Below are 26,266 nucleotides of genomic sequence, written 5' to 3' on the forward strand. Positions count from 1 at the left end.
GTCCAATCTACTTAGGACCATAGCCTGAACTATGATTTGCCTGGTGGTAGGGTCAAAAAATTTAAAGATTGGTCTGAGACACTGTAGAGTGCCAAAACAGATCCCGGCCAGTCTTTTAGTGTAGGGAATGTAGGACAACTTATTGTCGAACCACACCCCAAGATTCCTGACCTCGTCAGCAGGCACCGGAGCAGGACCAAGCTCCGGGGGCCACCACTGGTTGCCCCAGAGGTCGGTGTTTTTTCAGAAGATTAAAACCTCGGTTTTTGAGGCATTCAGCTGCAACTTGTTGTCCGACATCCATCCCATAACTCCTCGTAGAGCGACCTGAAAGGCAGCGGCGTCCATTGCGGACTCACCATTAAGTGCCACCGCCAGCTGAGTGTCATCGGCGTAGGACACCATGGTGAGACCGTATCTCTGGGCTACCTCGGCCAGGGGTTGGACGTATAGATTAAACAAGGTTGGGCTAAGAGCCGACCCCTGAGGAACACCTTGCAAAATAGAACGGGGGGCGGAGACAAAAGGCGGTGTGGACACCTGAAAGGATCGGTCTGTAAGAAAAGACCGAAACCAATCGAGAGCGATCTGGCCGACCCCAGCTTCCGAAAGTCGTTGGAGAAGGACGGAGTGGGAGACGGTATCAAAGGCAGTGCTGAGGTCTAACAGGATCAGCGCTACCGTTTGATCTCTGTCAAGCAGCTTTCTGATTTGTTCCACTACCGCAAGGAGAGCGGTCTCAGTGCTGTGGTGCGCTCGAAACCCATTTTGAGAGGGGTCGAGGATGTTAGCTTCCAACAAATGGGAAGACAGAACGCAGTTGGCATGAGATTCCGCTAGTTTGGAAATCCAGGGGAGGAGGGAGATGGGACGGTAACTCTCGGGAAGAGAGGGGTCCAGGGAGGGTTTTTTCAAGATGGGCACAACGGTTGCTTGTTTCCATTTGACTGGAACACTTCCTGTTTCAAAGGATAAATTAATAAGATCAAGGATAGCCGGGTAACAGCACTCTTCGAGCTCTTGGAATTGTGTAGGGCGCAAAGGGTCCGTAGGGGAACCTGATCTAACTTTCCTAGTTAATTTTTTAAACTCCTCTGGATTAGGACCACGAATAGAAAGAAGTTGTGGGGTGGTGTTAAGCTTAATACTAGAAGGACATTGTGCCCGAGATTCTTGGGGAAAGGATCTATAGATTGCCTCTACTTTTTCTACAAAAAAAGTGGCTATTTTTTCGCATTGAGTCAGTGTAGCTTTAACAGGAGTAGCAGTCTGTTTGCTAGTTAGCTCCTTACAGATTTGACAAATGATCTTAGTCGGGTTTGGGCTATTTTTAATTTCCATCGCATAATAGGTGGCTCTGGCCTTACAGATAGCCTGATGGTAGTGCCTCGTACAAGATCTGTAAGCTTTTTTGAGCTCAACGTCATACCTTTTGCGCCAGGCACGCTCCGCTTTTTTACAGGCGGATTTAAGAATTCTGAGCGAGTCCGTATACCAAGGACTCGAGGGACTAGATCTAATTTTAGTCCACCTGGCAGGTATGAAGGAGTCAAGTGCTGACGTAAGCCACTCACAAAAGCTATCATAGCTACAAGTGATTTCTGTAGAAAGGGGAGGGCGGTGTGTCAAGAGAAACTGCTGAAGTTCCTCTAATTGAAGCTTCTTCCAAGAGCGTTTAAAAAGGCTTAGAGAAAAGGGTTCAAACACAGGGGACGATAAAGTAATATGACCTTGTACTAAGAAATGGTCTGTCCAGGCCATGGGTGTGGGAGCGCTAAGTAGAACATTCGGAATGTTCGTAAGAAAGGGGTCGAGTATATGTCCTCCGCTATGAGTCCCTTGGTCGACCAGCTGGACAATTTTAAGGGCCTCCAGATCGGCCAATAAGGTACCAACTGTGCTGGTGAGTGGTTGATCCATGTGAAGGTTGAGGTCACCGATAATTGTAAAATTGGCTGTCTTCAGAGCTAGAGACGCCACGACCTCAGGAAGACTAAGGCGGAAAATTCCATCAGGACCAGGAGGTCTGTAAATAAGTAGTCCAGACAGCGTAAAGTGAGGGGATAGGGTAATACTGAATTGCGCACTTTCACAAGCTGCCACTGAACTTTTCTGCCAGACACAAGGGTAACAAGATTTTACAGCGGCTGCTATGCCACCTCCTCTGGAATTTCGGTGTAGGGTATACATGGTATAACCTGTAGGTAAAGCTAGATTAATAGACACCATAGCCTGGTCATGTAACCATGTCTCCGTAAGAAAGAAGACGTCTGGTTGTTCGTCCTCTATCAAAGTAAAGACTTCCATAAAATGGCAGACGAGCGATCTGACATTCAGGTGAAATACCTTAAGAGAGGAACGACTCGTGCCATCGGTCACCACTGTTCCCGGCCTAGACGCGCAAGGATTACGCGACAGAGATTTTATAGGCTTAGGGGTGGAAAGGGCAAATGAACAGCTAGGACACTGATAGGGACCATATAGAGGGTCCACAGCATGATGGTGATGACATATCACTCGTTGTCGTAGTTGATATATGTCCGTGATGGTGGGCATCCTGAGTCGTCCAGAGTATCCTGCCCTAGCCCTGCCTTAGCGCTGACGGGCACAGACGGGCAGGACTCTGGCGAGACTCAGGCGCAGTGAGGGCGCTCCTGCTGCGCGTCACCGCTGCGCGACCAGCAGTGGGCTAAAATAGACTCTTCAGGGCGATGTCTCGCGGTAATGCGCGAGAGTTCCCGAGCCCAATCCAAAATGGCGCTCCGATTCACCCCAGGTACCCGTGATCCCGGACCCGCCAAAGGCGGTGCAGATGGTCCCCAGGAGGGGTATTACAGTGCAAGAGGTAGGCCGGGGGGGGGCGCTTAAAGTTAAAAGCAGGGTCAAATAGAAAATGAACTCAAAGAAAATACAAAACAGGATAGTGAAAATCCTATAGCAGGCTAAACAGCGCGCTGAGCGCTAATAAGGTCCGTATGGTCACCTTCTCCAGTATTTAGGAAGAACCTCAGACACCACCACTTCAGTGCACTTCTGTACTTGTGGATACCCATGCAGGAAGAAGGAATACCTTGCTGCTGTAAGGACTGTCACTCTGCTGGACTGCAACTCTGAAGGAGCTGCTGCTCTGTTGTGCTGACCTACTGCCTGCTGCCCTCTTGCCTGGGAGGAAGAACTGGATCGGCATCCCATTTTAAACAAAGAACTCCAGAGTGACTCAAAGAGCTAGGATGCTGGTCTCTTCATCTGAACTCAGGGACATAAAAAGATCCCCAACAGCTCCTGGACCGGTCTTCAGTGCGTTCCTGACCCCCAAGTGGTGCCTCTCAAGTCCTGGACCCTTGATGTGGCTCAGCAGGCTCTTCACTACAGTGAACGGGCCTTTTCACATGGGGACTCTGCAGCTCGCACTGAAAATCAGCACAACCAGCCACCAGCCTGTCTCTTCGTACAGCAAGCATTGATTGCCATGGAGGACCACCAATGTGAAGCTCCCATCCGCAACGCCCGGTCTGCTCCTTCTGCCATGCCGAACACAGCCAGCGACACTCTGCTTCCTCCCTGCGGCCCTCTTCAATGCAAACGAGCCTTTTGGCACAAAACATATTTGGGAATGTATCCAACCGGCACGCCATAATGTTCAGCCTGATCTTTTGACTTGGACGCGGTCCACCACAACCAGAAAGCCGTGGTTGTCACTTTTTTCTTTTAGGCGCTAGATTGCAGTTTATTCTTTAACCCCTTCGATGCTCATGACGGAACGGTTCCGTCATGAGCATCGGTTGCGCTGTGCGGATGACGGAACCGTTCCGTCATGGCCCCGCCCGCGCTCGAACCCTTCAGCACAGCGCGGGAATCCGCGCCGCGCTGAAGGGGTTAAGAATTCATACTCCGGTTCTACTGATTGGACTTGTGTTGTTTTTTGTCTTGTTTTATTTACTAAATTAAGCTTTATTTTTATAATCCGGGGTGGCATCTTTTTGTTTGGTGTTTTCACTTTTTGAAGTATTACACAAATACTTTACACATTGCCTCTAAATTAGGCCTAACTGCTCTGTGCTAAGCTACCAGGGGGTTGGGCACAAATTAATGTAGGTTTGTTTATTCCATATAACCCTGACTAGGATTATGGTTGTAGCTTGAGCAGGGCTCACATCCCAGTGAACCAGTAACCCAATTTCTAACAGAGTATACATTCTGCAACAGGAAAAATACTCATTCATTAAATATACAAGTGGTGTGTGATGCTAAACATGATTACAGACAAAGTAGTTTCTAGTGAGCACCCATGCTTCTTTCATATTCAGACACAGTGGCATTTATCCCCTTGCGTGCGCGCGTCAGCCAACGGCTGTCCCGAGCACTACCTCGGTAGTGCTGCGCATGTTGCGGCCCGCCCACCTAATAGAACTCCCGCACCACGGCAGAATTTGCACCGCGGTAAAGGAGTTAAACTAGGATACAAAGAGGAAAATTTTATGATGGATATATTTCGGGCAATATGCCTATCTAAATGTATTTTGCAGTTGAAAAGCATGCATACTGATAATATAATGTCTAAGGGCCCGATTCACAGAACAAACTTAAGACAAAATCCTAAACTTAGTACCATTTTGGTATTCACAGAATGCACTTACTACTTCTGGTATTCACAGAATGAACTTACTACTTTTGCGATTCACAGAATAAACTTACTACTTTTGCTATTCACAGAATGGATTTACGACTACTAACTTTACGTCCGCACTCGGGCCGGAAATTCCGGCCCGGAGGCGGAGCTTCCGGCCCGGAGACGGAGCTTCCGGCCCGGAGGCGGAGCTTCCGGCCCAGAGGTGGAGATTTTGGCCATGGTTAAATCTCCGCCACTGGCCGGAATCCCCACCTCCGGGCCGGAAGCTCCGCCTCCGGCCCGGAAGCCCCGCCTCCGGGCAGGAAGCTCCGCCCCTGGGCCGGAAGCTCCGCCTCCGGGCCGGAATTTCCGGCCCGAGTGCGGACGTAAAGTTAGTAGTCGTAAATCCATTCTGTGAATAGCAAAAGTAGTAAGTTTATTCTGTGAATCGCAAAAGTAGTAAGTTCATTCTGTGAATACCAGAAGTAGTAAGTGCATTCTGTGTATACCAAAATGGTACTAAGTTTAGGATTTTGTCTTAAGTTAATTCTGTGAATCGGGCCCTAAATGTCTACATTGTTGTTGTAGGTAATAGTGCATATTCCACAGATGGGACAATTAGCATATACAAGTCCCTTATTAGGTGAGATCTAGAAAACGGATGGACATCAGAGCAGCGGGTGACTGGGGGATATATTTTTTTTATTAAGGAAAGAATTAATTTGAATCTGTTATACTGTTGATATAACTACTAGATCGGCAATGTGGTTATGCTGATATGTTCCATTCTAAGCAATACATTAAATTAGGATATGTTTTAAAAATAAATGTAATTTGCTCACAAAATTTATAGATTACAAACAACAATGGGGGATATTCTCAAGAACGTGTGATTATCATCGCAAAATTAGCTTAACGCAACTTTGCATATCGCAGTCTATCGCGGGAAAATAACACAGTGTTAACGTTGTATTCACAACCCGGCGGCACCATGTGATAGTCCCACGATAACGCGTCAAATGACTGCGCTAAAATTTACTTGCCTCTGCAAAAATGCGAAACACCAACGCGAAAAAAGTTGCGATGCCCCAAATCGCGATACATAAATCAGCAACAACCAGCAACAGGCCTGCAATTCCCACAAGTCATGTGGGAAAATGCACCATAAAAGCAAAAAAAGAAACACACCAAAACCCGTTCAAACTGCGTAGCACCGTGGATGCACCCGGACAGAATGCAGAGGACAACCAGAACCCCACAAGCCCCAAGGAGGACCAGCCAGGAACCCCGTGTTCGGGGAAGGGCAAGGAGAAGAGGAAGACAGGGTTCAGTCCGCAGGAAGACCGGATCATCGTCACGGAGGTGATGGAACACTACCAACAACTGTTCGTCACCTCCACTGCGTCATTGGCAACACAAACGGAAATATGGCAGTCCATCATCAACAACATGAATGCAGTTGGAGTGTCGAAGAGGTCAATGGAGGAGGTCAAGAGGCGCTGGCATGAAGTGCACAGCCAAACCAAGGAGAAACTAGCTGCCAACAGGAAGGCAGCAAAGGCGACTGGAGGTGGGAGTCCTGCGCCACAGGAGGAGCTGGACGAGCTGGAGGAAATGGTGGCCACAACCATCGGTGTGGAGACCGTGCAAGGAGTTGGGGGGCTGGACACAGCTCGATATGACCTGACCCAACAGCAACAGGGTGAGTAACGACCAGGGACTGGGGGGATGGAGGGAGATGGGCACAATGGCACACATGCACAATCATGTGCAGCACACTGCACACCCACAATGAGTGTGGAACATGTCCCTGATACCCTTGGCACACTGCAGCACACATAGAAACACCAAGTAGGCCCCATCCACAATGTGCACAAATGGGCCCCCCTCCATATCACCAATGCCACAACCTACCCATGCACATGTGCTGAATCCAGGGAAGCAGCGGCTCTGTGTGCCACACTGACAATGCAAGTGACACTGCATGAGAGATAGCATGGCTGCAGTCACAATACATCACATGGTGCACAAGACGATATTGAGGCGGCTGAGTGTGGACCACATCCATAAAGGAGCAGCTGACACTCTGACACATCCACGTGCACCTACAACCCATGACGTCAAAAACACATCTGCAGACAAACAATGCACAAGAGTACAACATTTGTCCAAGAGCACAAATGACCCAAGTCGCAAACATCCCAGCACCTGAAAAGCACACAAGTGAAAGGCACATCTATTCAAAGGGTAGGGGGGCCACCAAATCAGAGCTGCATGGGCGACTCGCCAACAATGCAGCACACACGCATAGCAATCACAGTACATCAACATTGACGACAATGTGGTACAAAGTGCAACCCTCACACCACAGGACAGAGGCCGGAGGCGGAGCTTCCGGCCCGGAGACGGAGCTTCCGGCCCGGAGGCGGAGCTTCCGGCCCAGAGGTGGAGATTTTGGCCATGGTTAAATCTCCGCCACTGGCCGGAATCCCCACCTCCGGGCCGGAAGCTCCGCCTCCGGCCCGGAAGCCCCGCCTCCGGGCAGGAAGCTCCGCCCCTGGGCCGGAAGCTCCGCCTCCGGGCCGGAAATTCCGGCCCGAGTGCGGACGTAAAGTTAGTAGTCGTAAATCCATTCTGTGAATAGCAAAAGTAGTAAGTTTATTCTGTGAATCGCAAAAGTAGTAAGTGCATTCTGTGTATACCAAAATGGTACTAAGTTTAGGATTTTGTCTTAAGTTAATTCTGTGAATCGGGCCCTAAATGTCTACATTGTTGTTGTAGGTAATAGTGCATATTCCACAGATGGGACAATTAGCATATACAAGTCCCTTATTAGGTGAGATCTAGAAAACGGATGGACATCAGAGCAGCGGGTGACTGGGGGATATATTTTTTTTATTAAGGAAAGAATTAATTTGAATCTGTTATACTGTTGATATAACTACTGGACGCATGAATTACCTAAACTCTCAGTCAGAGGGCAGCCCCCAGTAGGAGAGGACGCATGAGCGGCGACGCGGTCTGCGAGCAGTTTCCAGGCGGTTGGTGGACACAACACGTTTCGGCTAAGCCTTCATCAGGAACCCGCTCAAGCGGACACAAGATTTTGTACCCTGGGTTTCGTATTTAATGGCTTGAAAAGAGAACGAGAACGAGAAACGAGAGCACCAGCGCCAGCGAGAGCCACGGAACGGCAGCGAGCGCGAGTGGCTGAGAATTAGAGTCAACCCACCGAACCCGCCGATCCCGCCGATCCCGCCGACCCCGCAGATTCCGCTGGGCCAATTGATCGGACCGGACCCGAGGGGGGGCCAGAGCAAGAGCCAGAGCAAGAAAAGCCACCCCTTTTCAGCAAAACCCCTCCCCCCTTCTGCATGTCCGACCAGGCCTCTAATTACAGCTCCAGCAGATTCACCGGCGGAGTGGATCGGAGCTGAGCAGAGGTACGCCGCCAGCCGTCAGCAGAGGGGAGGACGGAGGGGAGGACGCTGACCACGGAAGTTTACTGAGCGGACAGCGGGCAAAATCTCCATTTTCCAAACTTTCAACTTGGTGAGATCCCCCTGCTGTTGATGTTGTTGTCATTGTGAAAAAAAAAAAAAACTGCATGTGGTTAAAGCAATAGGTGTATCAGGATACCTGTAAGGAAGCCCTTCAGGTTCCGACCAGTTCCACCACACCCCTACACCCCTAGGCTCGTCCTGCCACCTACCTTCTTTACTAGTAGGCAGCGGAGAGGGGAGTAGGGTCGTGGCTGCGTGGGGGCTGAGTGGGGGCTCCGGTTCGCCTCACTGGATAATAGGATAACTGAACCTGAAACTATATATGCACACAAGAGAAGCAGGGTTAAACCTAACGACCGGAACACAACAACCCATTAACTAACCTTGTGAGCACAGTTATCTTCGCAAGAACAATAACAACAATAATAACAACAGTAAAATACAGCGCGCACTTGGTTATTATCCCGAAGCATACAACCAGAAAAAATCATGAGATCAGGCAGGACCAGAAAAGATCTACCCAGCACTAAACAGGCACAAAAAGCGAAGAAATTAACAAAAAGGAAAAAAATGCCAGACAGCGGAAACCACGAACGCAGTTTTGAAGCTTTTGTTAATGTTGAATCGGACGCTCAGAAAGCAAAAAATGCTAAGCTTGAAACTAACGGACACCCTACAACGCATCCTAACTCAAGCGGAACAACAACCTCTCCGGATGACGAGCTAGTCAACTGGGATTCAGGTCAATCTCATTCCAAAACCGACTCAAAACGGACTACATCAGTACTAAACGCAAAGTCGAAACTGAACTCAATAATCAATCAAACAACTACTCATACGGCAGACTCACGTCTAGACTCAGGAAACAAGAGTCTAATAAACACAGAGGGATCATTCAAACAAAAGATCCCGTATTCCTTCCAACCCAAGATCTTTACCAAATTTGCGTTTTTGAAAGACCCAGCATCCATAATATTTTCAAAGACAAGTAACATTAAGGGCCTGCAAACACCTTTAGACCCAAGTAACTTCAATTTCGACTTTACCTCCGAAGTCGAAACGAAACCAAACTTAAAGCAAACAGTGGCACAAATCCACGTAACGGACCTACAAAAAACCAACTTAACCCTACAATTAGAACTTGAACAAATTGAATCGGAAAATAAACATCTACATAATGCACAGCTTACAAAAGAACGCGACACAAAAAACGCTGACATTTTAGAAAGGACAAAAACCCCAAGTCTGGGATTAGAAAATGCAATAGAAGCCTACGCTCCTCTCAAAAACGTGGTTGCGGGGACTCTTACCACCAAAAATGTCAAAAATCATACACAGCCACAATCTTACAGTTCTTTGCTGCAACCTAAAGATAAAAAACAAGACCAGTCACCAACACTAAAGCAAGAACCTTTAATAACTAGTCCCTATGAGTGTCTTGAAAAATCAAATAATCCTCAACCCCCGGAGACAAGACCTAAAAATAACTTGCCATCACAACTGGAAAACGCAGCCATAAGTACCAATCAGGCAAGTACGCAGAACTTAAAGAATTGCTCTGACCAAACATCAGAACAATCTTTTCTGCTATTCCCTAGCACTACCTCCTCACATTGCCAACCAACCAAAGAATGCAAAGTACAAATAACAGCTGACTCCCACCCTCAAGGGACTAGCCAACCGCAATTTCTCAACAGCCAATCGCAACATTTGACAGCTTACGCATGCGAAGTACGACCAAACACAAACGACCAAGCCTTACGGCAAAGAGATGCGCAAACCAATAACGACTGGCGTTGAAAGGAATCAACAATCCCAGAGAAAGAGGAATGCGAAAGAGACGTAGAATCCTCACTGAGGTCCAACCTGGCGACTGCCTATAATTCTGACTGTGACATGTCCTTCCTAGCCTCCCAAGAATGGGAGGACTTAGTAGCCTCATACAACAACAAGTCTCAAAATAACAAAACCAGCATAAAGGCAAAAGCCAGCGACACAAGTAAACAATCTAAAGAAATCCTCTGGGAAACCATTCTTAGCACTATGCAATATTCAACAGAAGCATTAAAATATCAGTCACATAAAATGGACTTACAACTGTCAGTACTCCAAACCCTGGCAGAATTCACATCCGCTATCGACACTAAGCTGGCGGACCTAAACGGATTAATTAGAAGAGGACAGGAAGCTGTTCTAAATGACAAACTTCTCCGGCAAGATTGTACCTGTGCTCCAATAATAGACAAACTCTCCATGTTACCATCACTCCTTAGTGACATATTGTCTATAGCTGCTGTCACATCCCAAACAAGACAAAGTCTAGCTTCACCTACAAAGGAGACAACAAATACAGCAGCACAACACCCGGAGAACGCACCCCTAACCGAGAGTCTACCCCCGACTAAGACGAACGGAATGGACGAGCATAGGGCGCCGCAACCCTCCGAAGATTCCCCCTTAGGGAAAGCTCCAACAAACCAACTGTCACCTAGCAAGGAAAACACTGGGAAAAACACTGGTCACAGAAATAAAAGGAAGGGGAGAAAAAAGAAAAACACGGCCCATGCTCAACCTTTGCTTACTTGGCTGTCACAAGACTATGTAGCAATGAAACCAAAAACAACAAACAACCGAAACTCAGCCTCATTGCACTCAGTCGAAATCCCCACAAGAAACCCCACTTCAATTGGTAAAACGACGCAAACTGACTTACAAACTTGCTTGAAAACAAACCACCCACGGGCAAGTACAACAGACAGCGACAAGATCAACGTATGTTCCATACCGGACACCTCCCTAATCCTTGCAATCCAGGAGCCCCACGATAATAAGGAATCTTCGAACAAGCAAAAAAAGGCTTTAACATCAAATAAGGCAAACGATAGCCTCCAACATTTGTCTCCTCTTAGAGGACTAGAAGACAAAGATTGGAACCCCCAAATCAAATTATTAAAAGAAAATGAAAAAAGTAGCCCGGGTAATCTCGCACAAGATAGCCCAAGAGCTCCCCAAGTTAGAAGCGTGACCTCCCCAAGAAGACATCAAACCGACGATCACATCGAAGTAGAGGTCTCCGATACAATCATTTTTGTCCCCAGATATAAGTCGCAAGGACGGATAGATACTCTAAATAGGGGGAACATACTACGCCTCCTACAAGCCATTCCATCCTTAACAACGATCCACAGCTCCGACCTACTGTTTGTAGAATTCCTACCAAATTACAACTTAACACTCTCGGAAGCCTCCAAAACCACTTGGAAAACACCGGAGATAGCATCTAGAATCAGCAAAGAAGTAATAATATTTCAAAACTGGGGGATAGCACTAACTAAAGTGCCTAAACCACAATACCCAACCCCATTTTTAACTCCAGACAGCCCACAACGCACAACAACGTCAATCTTAAGGGGCGCAAGAAGCCGTACTCCAACACCCAATCAGTTCACCCCAAAGGATTCTCTGGCCATGAACGATAGGCAAGGTTTACAACGGACAATATTGCTAACAAATTCAAACTGACAAAAGACATCGCCAAAATTGTTCCCTTATAAGGACCTTCACGAAATCAAAATAAGTACCTGGAACATCAACGGCCTAAATTCCAAGCAATGTGACCCGGACTTTCTGAACTACCTTAAAAAGTTCGATATCATACTACTCCAGGAGACCTGGGAGGACACACCTTTTGACCTCCCCGGATATATTTCATGCTTCAAACCAGCAATAAAAAACACCAGATTCGGCCGCCGCTCGGGCGGCCTACTCCTTTTCTCCTCTATATTGAAATTCGGTGAGACGCGCCCATTAACAATGCAAATCACTTCCCCAAGTTGTATACAAGCCTCAGCAATCCAAATGTCCCTTGACCAGAAAATTCAAAAGGTAATACTGATAAACGTTTACCTTCATCCAAAAAACAAAACACAATCATCTAAGGAAGTAGTCAATGAACTATCGAGAATAATGGAAGAGGAAAATACCGACAAAGTCATTCTGGCAGGAGACTTTAACATGCACCTCTTAGGTACAACACGGGAAGACGATCTCTGCCTCGACTTGACTGGCATCTGGGGAGTTCCTAACCAAGGCCAAGCATCGGCAAACAAATCTACGAAGAGCTCAATACTCTTCCTGTCAGAACTCGAACACTTAAATCTGAGGGCAGTTAACGGCCGATTTAAAGAAGACAACCCTCCAGCACCAACGTATCATTCATCTAAAGCATCAACGACAATTGACTTCACCTTCACTACATTAGCCATGTTCAATAAAATTGTATCATTCAGTATAGGTAATAACACTTTCAGCGACCATATGCCACAAGAGATGGTACTTCACTCTACAGCAATATTGCACCAGGAGGCCGAAACATCAATCATCTCAGTGGGAATGACAAACCTTCACCGCATTAGGTGCAACCCAACAAATATAGAACATGTAACTGTTCAGGCTAAAGACGTGCTGAAGGAAGCTCAAGACAACTTAGCCCACCCATTGGAAATATGGGAGACTTTCACCGTCTCACTCGGAAAAAGATTCCCTGTAAACAAAAGTCCAAGGACACATATAAATGTCCCTCCTAACTGGGAAAACATAAGTCCAAACTCAAAAAAACTTAAAACAACAATAAACTCCACATTAAGACAACTACGGAGACGACCAGATAATCAACATCTGCGACAGTCGCTACGAGAAACCAAAGCCCTCCTAAAAAAGAGAAGATGGCTAAGACGCACAACAAAGAACAACGATTTTTGGGCCAAATTGATTCATGATGCCAAACAAAAAAATAGCGCTAAATTTTGGCAATCAATAAATAAACTGCAACAACCGCAACACTGTGGAATTAATTCTAATATTTCCGAAGAGGCCTGGGCAAACTTTCTTTTTAATCATTTCAACAAAAACGATGAATTAACAAGCCACCTTAAACCTAAAGCTTCTGGGAGCTGCATCAAGATTAAAAACCAATTATTCCCCTACAGCCAGCACCCATCTGATAACCTTAAAGGGACAGGGCCAAACCAAAGTATAGAGCTATCCATAGATCTCATTGCAGAACTACCAACAAACGGAGAGAACACGGCCCAAAAAACCAAACTGATAATGAATCAAATAGCAAAGGGCCGATCATCAGGAGCCCCGGGCCCTAACGGCATCCCACCAATATTGTTCAAAAGCGACCCGGTCTTCTGGAGCAAGGCACTGGAACCCATCTTCCAATACGCAGCAATAAACTTCACAACTCCAGATTCATGGAAAGGCTCAATCATAAGCCCAATCTATAAGCAAGGGGCAAGGACAGACCCAAAAAATTACCGTTTAATTACCCTGATTGACATAGAGGCTAAATATTTTGCCGGGCTCCTCTTAAAAGAATTATCTACTTGGGATGAAGATAATAAGATAATTCCCCTGACACAAACTGGCTTTCGAAAAGGTCAAGGAACTATAACCAATATAATGGCATTGACCCTGCTCATGGATGCTGCTAAACAGGGAAAATACCCACTTTTCCTATGTTTTATAGACTTCACCGCCGCATTCGACCACGTCGACCGTACCAAACTATGGCGAAAACTTGATAATTGGGGAATTCCTTCCAACTTACTCTCCCAACTAAGGAACCTGCACACCAACACATGGGTTAGGATAAAGCTTACAGATGGTGGTAAAATATCGAGAAAAATTCCTACCTCAAAAGGCCTTAAACAGGGATGTGTTTTAGCGCCCATGCTATTCAACTTATTTCTCGCAGATCTACCAGAGAAACTGAGTGGCAGCGCAGGCCACGCACCAAAACTTGGGAATGTCCACTTACCTTGCCTGCTATATGCAGACGACCTGGTTTTGATAAGCAGAACTCCAGTTGGCCTACAACACCTACTGAACGCCACTTTAAAATTCTCGCAGGACAACGCATTAAAAATAAACTATAACAAAACAAAAACCATGGCGGTTAATTACCACAAGAGGAAACAGTACAGTTGGTTCCTAGAAGGACATCGCCTGGATCAAGGTGTTAACTACAAATACCTAGGGGTCATATTGGACCAAAATAACTCGGCAAAACCACAACTAGAAGCTGTGCGGAGAAAGGGGGTAACAACATACTTAACAATTAAACCCCTAAAGAAGCACCTACCGGATCTGTCATTTGACCCCCTGCTTAAAATCATACAAGCAAAACTCCAGCCAACTATCTACTACGGGAGTGAAACGCTGAAGGGAAAAGACGCCACAACCCTCGAAAACATAATATCAAAGGCATACCGCGCAATTTTCCACCTCCCTAGAACGGCCTCCCCCGCCCAAATTCGATTGGAATTCGGACTCCAAAAACAGACCTTGGAACGCATGGGAGCCTACGTGAAATGCTGGCATAAAATTAAACTTGATGTCAAGGGAAGCCTGAATGAGCTACTCTGGACAGAACTCTCCCTCTCAAGGAAAACCCCGGCAAAAGTATACCTTCAGGAAGCAATAAAACAACTGGGGCTAACAGAACTGTGGGAAGTCCAGAGCAATCATCAAATTTTTTAAAAAACAGTCACAAAGGTATCTCGTACCCTATCTGCACTAGAAGACAAAAATACCCTAGCTAAAAGATCGCATGGCTGGATGGTCTTACACACTTACAACAACCTAACACCTCAACCATACTTGAAAGTGGGTTTGAAAACTTTTGTAAAGGAAAAATTCCTCAGACTAAGATTGGGGGCAGGCCCTTTTAATCAATTCTTGCCTCCCTGGGAGAAAAAGGACGAAAACGATCAATGCCGGCTATGTAGTAGCGGTACAGAAGACGCAATTCACATTATATGCATTTGTAAAAAGCTAAAAGACATCAGGAGTACCCTACTAAAACCCGTCTTTAAACAACATGGAGCCAGAACATGCAGACAAGCACTAATGTTGTGCTTTAACCCCGCCTGGGTTCAGCTAAATTGTAGGTTAATTAAATTTCTTGATATTACCGCAAAGAGACTAAAAGAAATCCGGACTGAATTGCCGAAAGACCAAGCTTAGATGAAATCCTGACCAAATCACCTCCAGCTATAGTTGCTATAACTACAGCTAACTTTCGCAAAATTGTGTTAATTATTTTATTGATTGTGATAAAAATGTTTTTACTGTACATAGCGATTTTAGTACGAAATGAGTGGAATTTTACCTCTGTATATGTAAAGGTTTTAATTAATCATGCATAATAAATAAACTAAACTAAACTACTAGATCGGCAATGTGGTTATGCTGATATGTTCCATTCTAAGCAATACATTAAATTAGGATATGTTTTAAAAATAAATGTAATTTGCTCACAAAATTTATAGATTACAAACAACAATGGGGGATATTCTCAAGAACGTGTGATTATCATCGCAAAATTAGCTTAACGCAACTTTGCATATCGCAGTCTATCGCGGGAAAATAACACAGTGTTAACGTTGTATTCACAACCCGGCGGCACCATGTGATAGTCCCACGATAACGCGTCAAATGACTGCGCTAAAATTTACTTGCCTCTGCAAAAATGCGAAACACCAACGCGAAAAAAGTTGCGATGCCCCAAATCGCGATACATAAATCAGCAACAACCAGCAACAGGCCTGCAATTCCCACGCGTCATGTGGGAAAATGCACCATAAAAGCAAAAAAAGAAACACACCAAAACCCGTTCAAACTGCGTAGCACCGTGGATGCACCTGGACAGAATGCAGAGGACAACCAGAACCCCACAAGCCCCAAGGAGGACCAGCCAGGAACCCCGTGTTCGGGGAAGGGCAAGGAGAAGAGGAAGACAGGGTTCAGTCCGCAGGAAGACCGGATCATCGTCACGGAGGTGATGGAACACTACCAACAACTGTTCGTCACCTCCACTGCGTCATTGGCAACACAAACAGAAATATGGCAGTCCATCATCAACAACATGAATGCAGTTGGAGTGTCGAAGAGGTCAATGGAGGAGGTCAAGAGGCGCTGGCATGAAGTGCACAGCCAAACCAAGGAGAAACTAGCTGCCAACAGGAAGGCAGCAAAGGCGACTGGAGGTGGGAGTCCTGCGCCACAGGAGGAGCTGGACGAGCTGGAGGAAATGGTGGCCACAACCATCGGTGTGGAGACCGTGCAAGGAGTTGGGGGGCTGGACACAGCTCGATATGACCTGACCCAACAGCAACAGGGTGAGTAACGACCAGGGACTGGGGGGATGGAGGGAGATGGGCACAATGGCACACATGCACAATCATGTGCAGCACACTGCACACCCACAATGAGTGTGGAACATGTCCCTGATACCCTTGGCACACTGCAGCACACATAGAAACACCAAGTAGGCCCCATCCACAATGTGCACAAATGGGCCCCCCTCCATATCACCAATGCCACAACCTACCCATGCACATGTGCTGAATCCAGGGAAGCAGCGGCTCTGTGTGCCACACTGACAATGCAAGTGACACTGCATGAGAGATAGCATGGCTGCAGTCACAATACATCACATGGTGCACAAGACGATATTGAGGCGGCTGAGTGTGGACCACATCCATAAAGGAGCAGCTGACACTCTGACACATCCACGTGCACCTACAACCCATGACGTCAAAAACACATCTGCAGACAAACAATGCACAAGAGTACAACATTTGTCCAAGAGCACAAATGACCCAAGTCGCAAACATCCCAGCACCTGAAAAGCACACAAGTGAAAGGCACATCTATTCAAAGGGTAGGGGGGCCACCAAATCAGAGCTGCATGGGCGACTCGCCAACAATGCAGCACACACGCATAGCAATCACAGTACATCAACATTGACGACAATGTGGTACAAAGTGCAACCCTCACACCACAGGACAGAGGACACAACTGGTGCCGCTCGTGCATAGAAACTGGCCAATCCCATCTGGTATTGCACAACACTGTGAGAGGATAATATACGAGTCCAACCACACATCCGTCATGTACTCGAAATGTCCACTGTCTCCTATCAAATAGCCAGCTTCACCAAAACAGCTACAATGTACATTGTCATGCAGTCTGAATGTAAACATCTACAATGCGTCAACATACATGGAACACACTGTTAACCTGCATCTTCCCGTTACATAGCAGACGGACAATCAACACCTCCTGCAGAGCAAACCACACATCTCTACAGTGATGATGAAGAGAACACCCTGCACATTTGCCCCGACACCCTCCAACGGCTCGTGGACAGCCTCTTCACCCCACCCCCAGCAGCAGGGCAGTCCAGCTGCATCGCAGTGAGCCCACACCCTGCACAGACCACACAGCAGGAAGCACACACCACCATGGCTGGCTCCCAGGGCCCCCACAGCCAACACATGGAATTCCAACACCGTGTGTAGGGTGCCAGGAGAAGATGACTGATCAGCTGCGGGTGGGGTTCGACCTTATGGCAGCCAAACTCGATGCCATACGTGGGTGTCTGAGTCCCATCAGGGACCACTGACAGTTCCTAATGGACACCCACTGTCCGCACCATGCTCACCAACAATCCTTAGCTGACCTCGCTGGGGCCATTACATGCATACAAGAACTGTCTAGCCGGACAGGCTCCAGCGATGACAGCACAGAGTTGGCACAGATGCGGAGGACGATGGAGACCATGGAGCCGATGCAGCCGGGAAGTATGGCTGCCACGGCTGAACACCAGCGAGACGTAGCTGGGTTCTTCCATGCCTTGCAGATCCTAATCTTGCCATTGTTGCCACTGAACCTGTACCAGATGAGTGGTGCAGGAACCTCGACACACACATCTCCGCCCCCTGACGTGTCATTGGCACAGTGAGGCAGCCCTATCACCTTTGCACCCTGATGTGTCAGTGTCACACAGTGATGCAGGCATAACACTACCACACACACCTGACACACTGGACACAGAAGACGTCTCAGAGGAGTAAGATATGTAGGGTAATGACTGTGTGCGGAAGGAGGTAGTAGCATCCGTCCCCACCACATGGCCTGTACCTGCCTGGTTCAGCCCTATGCATCATGCCCTGGAACAACACCTTCCACTGTCCCCGAAACACTCTGCGACATTCACCTGGACCCCGACATGGACTGCATATCTGCTCTGATACCAATGACACAGCAATCCGGCTGCAGACCAAACTCTTCCTCTCCAGATTAACTCTGCATTCCCCCAAGGACTCTGGTTGGCCCGCCACTGTGCAACCATGTTATATGGGCTTGAATTGACCATGTACTTCTCCAGCTCCGACACTCCCCAGAATGCGAATAAAACATTCCAAATCACACAGATGTGTCATGTCTATGTTCACTCACGTACGAAAGTATGGATGAATGTAGAGACATTGATTGCACAAAAAGGCACACCTTGGTAAATGTCATCAATGCGCATGTAAGACCCTGACCCACATGGCCAATTAGATGACAGTGAAGGTGTGAACTTCCTGTGGCCTCATTGCATATGAACAACAATCTCACAACCACCCAACGTAGCCCCACGTCCATGTATTAATTAGGGATGTGTGTCGAAATGTCAAAATCAGTGTCCCCCGTCGGATGTGGCCACAGAACATCTCTTCGCATGACCTACTCTCACACATTAGTGTGGACACAGCCTGTTTTGATGGATCACATTGATCCACATGGCAAGGAGTTTGACACCATACTCACAGTGCTGAAGACATGCAAGAGCACAGGTCTACCAGCAACTATCCCAGACACAATTTGTGGCTCACAGAGGTGGAGCTGCCAATAGGGACTCACCACCAATGTACATGCGTCAGTCTGTCCTTCACTGTGTACGGAAAATGCTCATTGAGGCACACGATTTGTCATACTAATCAACACTCATCACAGTTGTACACTGGTGAAGTTGCGTCGACTTTATTAGCATGTGCGTGTCAGTACGGGCAAGGAATGGGCCACAACATGCAGACAAATGGGTCAGACACTTACAGGCAGCATGGGAACATGTGGAGGTGCAAGAAATGGGGAGGAAGAAATGAACACAAATCATTACGGATGGCAATGGTCTCAGTCCACCTTGCCTTGCAGGATGAGTCATGTGATGTTTGGCATCTGCTCATTGCCCCGTGTCAGCCGACACGACTCACAGCCCATGGGATCTGCATGGAGCTGTACCACCGGACTGCGGCGACTGTGTGCTCTGCTGACAGTGAGCAGGAGAAAGTGACCATCAATGTCACATGTCGTGCTACATTGCCATGTGCGTAGTCTCCCTCCAGCAGTATGTCAGATTTAGAAACGTTGCCAGACGACACTGTGCAGCTCCGCACATGGGGCTGCATCACCTTGCACAGATTTGTCAAGTCCGGGCAAATGCAGACATGTCCACTGTTGTTATGAGATATTTGACCATTCCTCCACGATGCAACACGGTGTTGGGACCTATGCTCTGGGTGTCAATCAGTTGTGGCTGCAGAAAGGTAGTTACTCGTCTATGATTGCGAGCGCAGCTTCATAGGCAATCAGTTCCAGGATTACGTCGTTCTCGAGTTCAAGGACCACAAGGGAGACCCAATCCATTAACTGGTCCGGACAGATGTGCTCCATCCACGCAGTTTCACCAATCCGCAACACAGCCCAATAGGGGGAGCGCCTCGATGCTGTCACTGCACACGATGACTTGTGCAATCTCTCATCCACTACTGCCAGCACATATGCCACAGATCAAGGCATCCCATGCACAGGTATCCTGGTTGCACTCCTGTTCGTGGGACAACAGGGGGCGCAGACACAAGTCATAATCCGGGTCAGCCACCATTGTTTTGGATAGGCAGACATTCATGGGCCACTTGAATGTGCATGATCGACAGTGAAACCAGGGCTGGACGCATGTGGCATACGCAAGACAGAAACTCAGAAGGTAAATGATTAGCAAAACTGCCAGTGGCAGTGATCCCACCAGATGCAGCATTCGTGCACAGTACAGTTCCATGTGACAGGGTTGTGCATGTGCCTGGGTTTGCCTGCCATTGCGTTTGTTGGTCTCGTACCACCGGCACTCCTCAGACCGGCGGCAGTTCTGTGGACGATATGCCAAAGCTCGGAGCAATGAGTCGGATGTGTGTTCAACGTTTGGACTTATGGGTTGTTTTTTACAAATATGTCAGGGGCATCCCATACAGGTGTACCTTGTGCAGGGACAAGTGTGTGTGGGGTGTGGACAAGTTGGTCTTTCATTAGCGCCGTTCGTGGTGTGGGAGTCGTCAGAGTCTGGTATGGTATCTCACTCAGGGGGTGCCGGGCGCATTCAAGACCAAGGTCGGAGGTTCAGATGTCCTTCCGCCTTGTGTATTGAGACAAAGGAGCTTTCATGCCTAATTTTAGTCTGACTACTGCTTGCATTTCTGAAATGTGATGTGGCCTTGGTGCTGAAATTGATGCCAGGCCTTAGATTTAGGGTGCACCAATTGCGAAACACACGCAACAGTTGGCATGTATAAGCCAAGGGCCTGATTGGCCTTGCGCTCCTTGTTCAGTCTCTCTTTCTCTCTCTCTCTCTCTCTCTCTCTTTCTTTCTTTCTTTCTCTCTTTCTTTCTCTCGCTCTCTCTCTCTCTCTCTCTCTCTTTCTCTCTGTCTCTGTCCTTTGATGAGTGCCTGACACACCTTCTTATCTTGGATATTGTCTTGCAGGCTGTCACTTATAGATTGTCCAGGGATGACCCGCCACGCCTCTTCAGAATGGATGTTTGGAGACAAATTTGATTGGGATATTTTGTTTGGACTTTCTGTACTCACATGTTATTTGTTGTAATTCTGCGACATCAGGCGAATGATTTTGTTCATGATTTTGTAACGATGATGTGCACTCTCTTGGTCCAGGGGAAGTGGGGGGTGCCCTGCGAGTGCCCCGGGGGAGGGGGGGGGTGAGGGGGTCCGGGGAAGGTGGCGGTGGTTGTTGTGGCCCACTTGGGTGTCCGAGCTCCATGATCGTTGGCCCCATGGCAGCTGTTGTTCTTTAGGTGTGGCTCTGGGCTGGGCTCCCTTTTCTGGTGCAGGTTGTAGTCCGACTTTACACCAGGTGAGAGCAGGTGTTAAATTCCTGCTGCTAATGCACCTTATCACATGTTTTGTGATCTTATCGCCGATCTGGCTGGTCGTTGAGAATGTTGTGGAGTGGTGTTGTTGCGGCTTTTTGGACGGGAATGCCTACTCTGCATATAATTGACTTACCGGGTCACCCGAAACATCAGAAACTTGGAACCTGGTCAGAACAATTGAAAACGTACTCTGTAAATATGGTATCTCGCTTTATTTAATTGGTTACGTAAACTGTAAATACATGCTCCTCTTTACCCTATATACTCCTGCACCATACTGCTACTCGAGCTGTAATTGGTCGATTCTAAATCTGTCTGTATATTGCTTTGCTCTCCTGTAAAGCGCTCTGATACCCTAACGGGTCAAGTTCGCGCTCTATAAATCACATAAAATAAAAATCATTAGCGTTAGTTGCCGGTTTCATCTGTGGTGATGTTTTTTGCAACTGCAATCAGAGGTAAACTGGTCATATGGGCTGTTAGCACCAGCTTGTGAATGGGGCAATACATTTATCGCGACTTTGGCTGCGATAAAGTGCCGATAACTCGGTGCTAGATCCTTGACAATATGCCCCATTGACTGTTGAGTGGGAAACAAGGCGGGGAAAATATACGACTATGGGAGAACAATGCTTGTACACCTTGAAAATTGTGCTACAACCAAATGATGTTGACGGTGTGTTAGGATTTGCTTAAATTTAAATTGCACGTGAAAAAAGACCTACAAAATTCACAACAAAGGTGGAAAATTTAACCCGTGCTTAGTTGCATTCACTTGCGCTTACACTGCTTCCAAAATCTGTTCGGCCTCTGTTATAAAACACAATTTTTTATCATCGAGATTAATGGATTCCATAATTCAAGGCACAAGGGCACTGGCCTACAGGCATGCAGATGGTAGAGTGTGTCTTGGGAGTGCTTTAGAATACCAAATCACTTTTCTTTTGTTCCCCAGTGGAATCAGATTGAATATATCACTCCCGTTGCCTAGGATGCATTGCCTGTGAGCATGGACAATGCCCTTGACCCCAAGCATATGAAATGCAACCCATAATAAAAGGCCTTTGTCTTTCTTCAGCTGAGCCACTGCACTCGTTGAAAAACTCAAATCAATTACCCTCGTTTTCTTCCTCCTCAGTGCCCTGACAGGGGCAGGCCTCCAGCCGTGTACATTTTCTGTTTCCATTTCATCGAATCCTTTGTTTTTGAAAGAGAATCACATTGGGTTGGTAAAATGTCTCGCTTGCTGTTCAGCCTTCATCTAACAATTATCTAATATTTCTATATTTTTTATGGTCATGTGATCCTATGGTCTTTGGGTCTCAAGACAAATATCTGGAAATTGGGATGGAGTTGGTAGCAGAAGCTGTTGGCCACACTGGAGCTATGAGACCAATGGGGACTCCACTGGTAAGGCGCTTTTACCTAAAAGGTCCAATCTATTGTTAGATAAAGATTGATTCTCGCATATTAATCCACAAAAACTCATCATCATCAATTCTACGCCTCCACAGAATTATCAATGCTCCTTGGGTAATTCCAGTAAGGGGTGGAGAATTCTGCCTCATTTATCAGCGAGCTTGTAATGAGCCATGAGTAGTGATTTGTGATTGGCCACAAGTTTAATCTTCTTTATAAAAGCAATGTTTGACCGTTTTACTGTAAACACCTGCTTGCTAATGATCATAGTGGCAGAGAAGCAAGTATTTTCCAGCTGCTTTATTTATTTATTTTAGTTTTTTGGTGCGTTGACACCAAGAATTACACAACACAATTTTCTACAGTATCCTGCTTACCTCTCAAATTCTCACATTTATGTGACAGGCAGGAGAGGGTAATGAAAAGGTTGCACTCTCAGCATTTGTTTTTACTGTGTATACCTCATACAAACAAAATGATTAATTTTCAGTGGTAATTGGATCATAGAGTAGAAAAGTTACTTTGATGTTAGTGCTTGCATGACATTTTTAGCATAATCGATCACTTATAAAAGAAATAGCTTTGACCCTGACAGACTTTCCACTGGACCCTAGCAGCCTCATTTACAAAGATCTGGCGTAATGCAGCACCCCAAGTCATTTTGCTGCGCTGCCCTACTCCAAACGGAAAGGGCAGGAATGTGCCGCATTAATGAACTACGGGCATTCCTGTTCTTTCTGCCAGCGCAGGCGCACAAATTGATGCCTAGGGCCAATGCATGACTCTTGCACCATGGTGCCTCACACCCAAGGCCTCATTTATGAGGCCCCTTGCTGCACAGGAATGTAACTTTTTTGACGTTCCAGTGGTGCAATGTGCCTTGTCATATTTATAAGACCATGTAAAGCCACTTTACATAGCTTTTCATGGCCTTGTAAATATGTGCCCCTTTCACGCAGAACACTGAGTGAAAGGAGCTTTCCATGGGTGTTGCTGTGGGTGTTCCAATGCAAAACCCATGGAATCTGAAGAATTCTCAGATTTATTGTGTCAGAATCTAACGCCACCCCAGGGGTGGCATTAGGGAGGTGCAACAAGGAGACATGTTTTCATTTCTCCCCGTTGTTTACTTTTCATATGTGTGTTGCATTCCGCAGCACACCTAGAAAGAGGAAATCGCCTGAAATTATTGTTTTTATGCAGCAAGGTGTCTCTTCTTGCACAAAATCAATCAGCCCCAAAACACAGGCACCCTTGCATCATGGTGCCAGGGTGCCTGCGTTGGCGCACGGCAGCCCACTGTGTGCCCAAGCAGGGGAAAAGGACAGAAATGCACTTTATGGCATAGATACAGTGCATTCCTGCCCTTTTGTTTTGATGTAGGGCAGCGAAGCAAGATTCCTTGTTGTGCTGCAAATCACCAAAACCTCATGAATGAGGCCCCCAGCGTGAGGCAATGCAGTGACTTGGGCTGTGATGCTGTACACCATTTCTATGAGGCAATGACAGGCCACGTAGGGTGGCTTTTTGTGGCCTCGTAGATATGGCTATGGCCTTTGCATGGCCAAAAGGTCAAAAAAAGTGATGTTCCGGTAGCGCACAGGGCTTGTAAATACGCTGTTAGATGTTTTGTGCCTAGTTGAGGCTGCTTTCTTTGTTTCCTTCAGCGTGTTTTCATTATTTGCTATGAATTAAGTTCTGCTTCTGCTGTTCTATTTCCTGTTGCCAGCCAGAAATCAATTTTGTTCTTAATTCTTTAGTTTTACGAGTGGACCTAGTTTTTTAGGCTGATATGCACGCAAGGCCTATCATTTCATTGGCCAGCTTCTTTTGTGGTATTGTGCCAGCTGGAGTTATGCATCAGTCACACGTTTTTCCTTTTCCGCAAAGTGTTTCAATCAGTGTCAATGCCAGGAAAGATCGTGGCATGCAAGGTGCCCATCTGTTTCCTCTCTTGCTCTCGGCCCCTTCAGAGATATCATCGCTCTCTTAGGAGAGGGATGAAGCTTCTGAGGAGGTTTAGAACTATTTCATTTTTGACAGCACACAGTGCTAATCATTTGTATTTTATATTTCAACAAAATGAGAGCCGAGAGTGTGCTTTTAATTCCCATTCTCTCCTTTCTCCTGGGGAGTGAACCTTCTTAGGGGATTCAGGGTGGAGCTCCTCCTATTGAAATCCTAAAGCCTTGTGTGATGAATAGCAGCTGGGGCCCATGCAGGTAAGAGCGGTGGGCCGGTCGGCCGGGTTGGGGGGGATTCGATAGACGACCAGAGGGAAAATTAAATAAATAATTAATTTTCCCTCATCGTCGTCTGTCGAAATCCCACCCACCCGGCCCCACCGCTCTTACCTGCATGGGCCGTGGCTGGTGGATAGAGACTTTGCTGTGCAGGTTTATCCCTAATTCCCGGTATATGGAGGAGACTGCCGTTGCTTACATTATCCCTTTGGTTCGAAACCAAAAGTGTCCATATTCTACCCTACATTTCCAGCTTCCCTGGGGTCCAAAAGGCACTTTTACACATACTAAACCACAAGTGTTTGCAGAAATTAAAATCCTATGAGTCTGTACTGTAGGAGAGTAGGATGTGCTTCACATGGGTACCCCCACTTTTTGCTGGTATTTCACAGTTTTTCGACCTTAGTCTGGCTGTGGCCCTGCTAATCAGGACCACAGCCTAGCTGCTTCCTCTCTACAATGGTTTCCATTTACATTAGGTACATATCTAATTGGATTCTGGAGTGCCTTATAAGCCCCTAGTATATGGTATACTATGTACCTAGGGCATAGGTACCTCAGAGGCCTACCAGGGGCTGCAGCATATATTATGCCACCCCTGGGAAGCACTCCAAAATGACACCACAGGTCTGCTACTGCAGCCTGGGTAAGGGTGTGCTTGCACCCCTTACAGTGGTACAGGCTACCTATATCACTACCCTATACAGACACATATAAACATATAAGCCACTCCTATGACAGGCCTTGAAAATCCTGAAGGCAGAGTGCTTGGTTTTAAATGAGAGGGTGCCCAAGCATGACCTGAGCCCCTCTGCAGCTTTCGAAAACACTTCCTTATGGCTGTTCTGTGATACAGCCATACCATATACTCTTAAGTGCATTATAACCTCGCGGTAAATGCTAACTTTGGGATGGCTGCATCAAAACATGTCGTGTTTGGTGTCAAACACTTTTGAATACTACCCTCCCGCCAATTCTGGCGGCGGGGGTAGCATTCCACCCTTCTAGAGGGAGAGACATGTTCACACTGGCTAAACCCGGTAGGACTTTCCTGAGCCCTGGCATCACAAAATGGATGCCTCTGCCACAGAAACGGGTCTAGCCTCCTGCTGCTGACCGAAACTCTGGCAGGGGAGGCCTGGACAATAGGTTTCCTGTCGAGGGGAGGTGTCCCCAACTCCCCAGACAGGCTGATGTGTATTGGGGCTGAGCGGGAGCACTCTCTGGTGCTTTGAAGTCCTGAACTGGGGGCACACTTGGTGTCCCTGTGCATACTCCAGTTCAAACCGGTTCCAGGGGTTACCTGCCCCTTCTCTGGCGTGAAACTGGACAAAGGAAATGGGTGTAACCACCCCTCTTTCCTGGCCCACCCATAGGTGGGGCCTTAGAGTTAGTCCATCCCCTAAACTCACTATAAGTATAGGAATCCAGT

Source organism: Triturus cristatus, chromosome 6, assembly GCF_964204655.1.
Source record: "Triturus cristatus chromosome 6, aTriCri1.1, whole genome shotgun sequence".
Classification (NCBI taxonomy): Eukaryota; Metazoa; Chordata; class Amphibia; order Caudata; family Salamandridae; genus Triturus; species Triturus cristatus.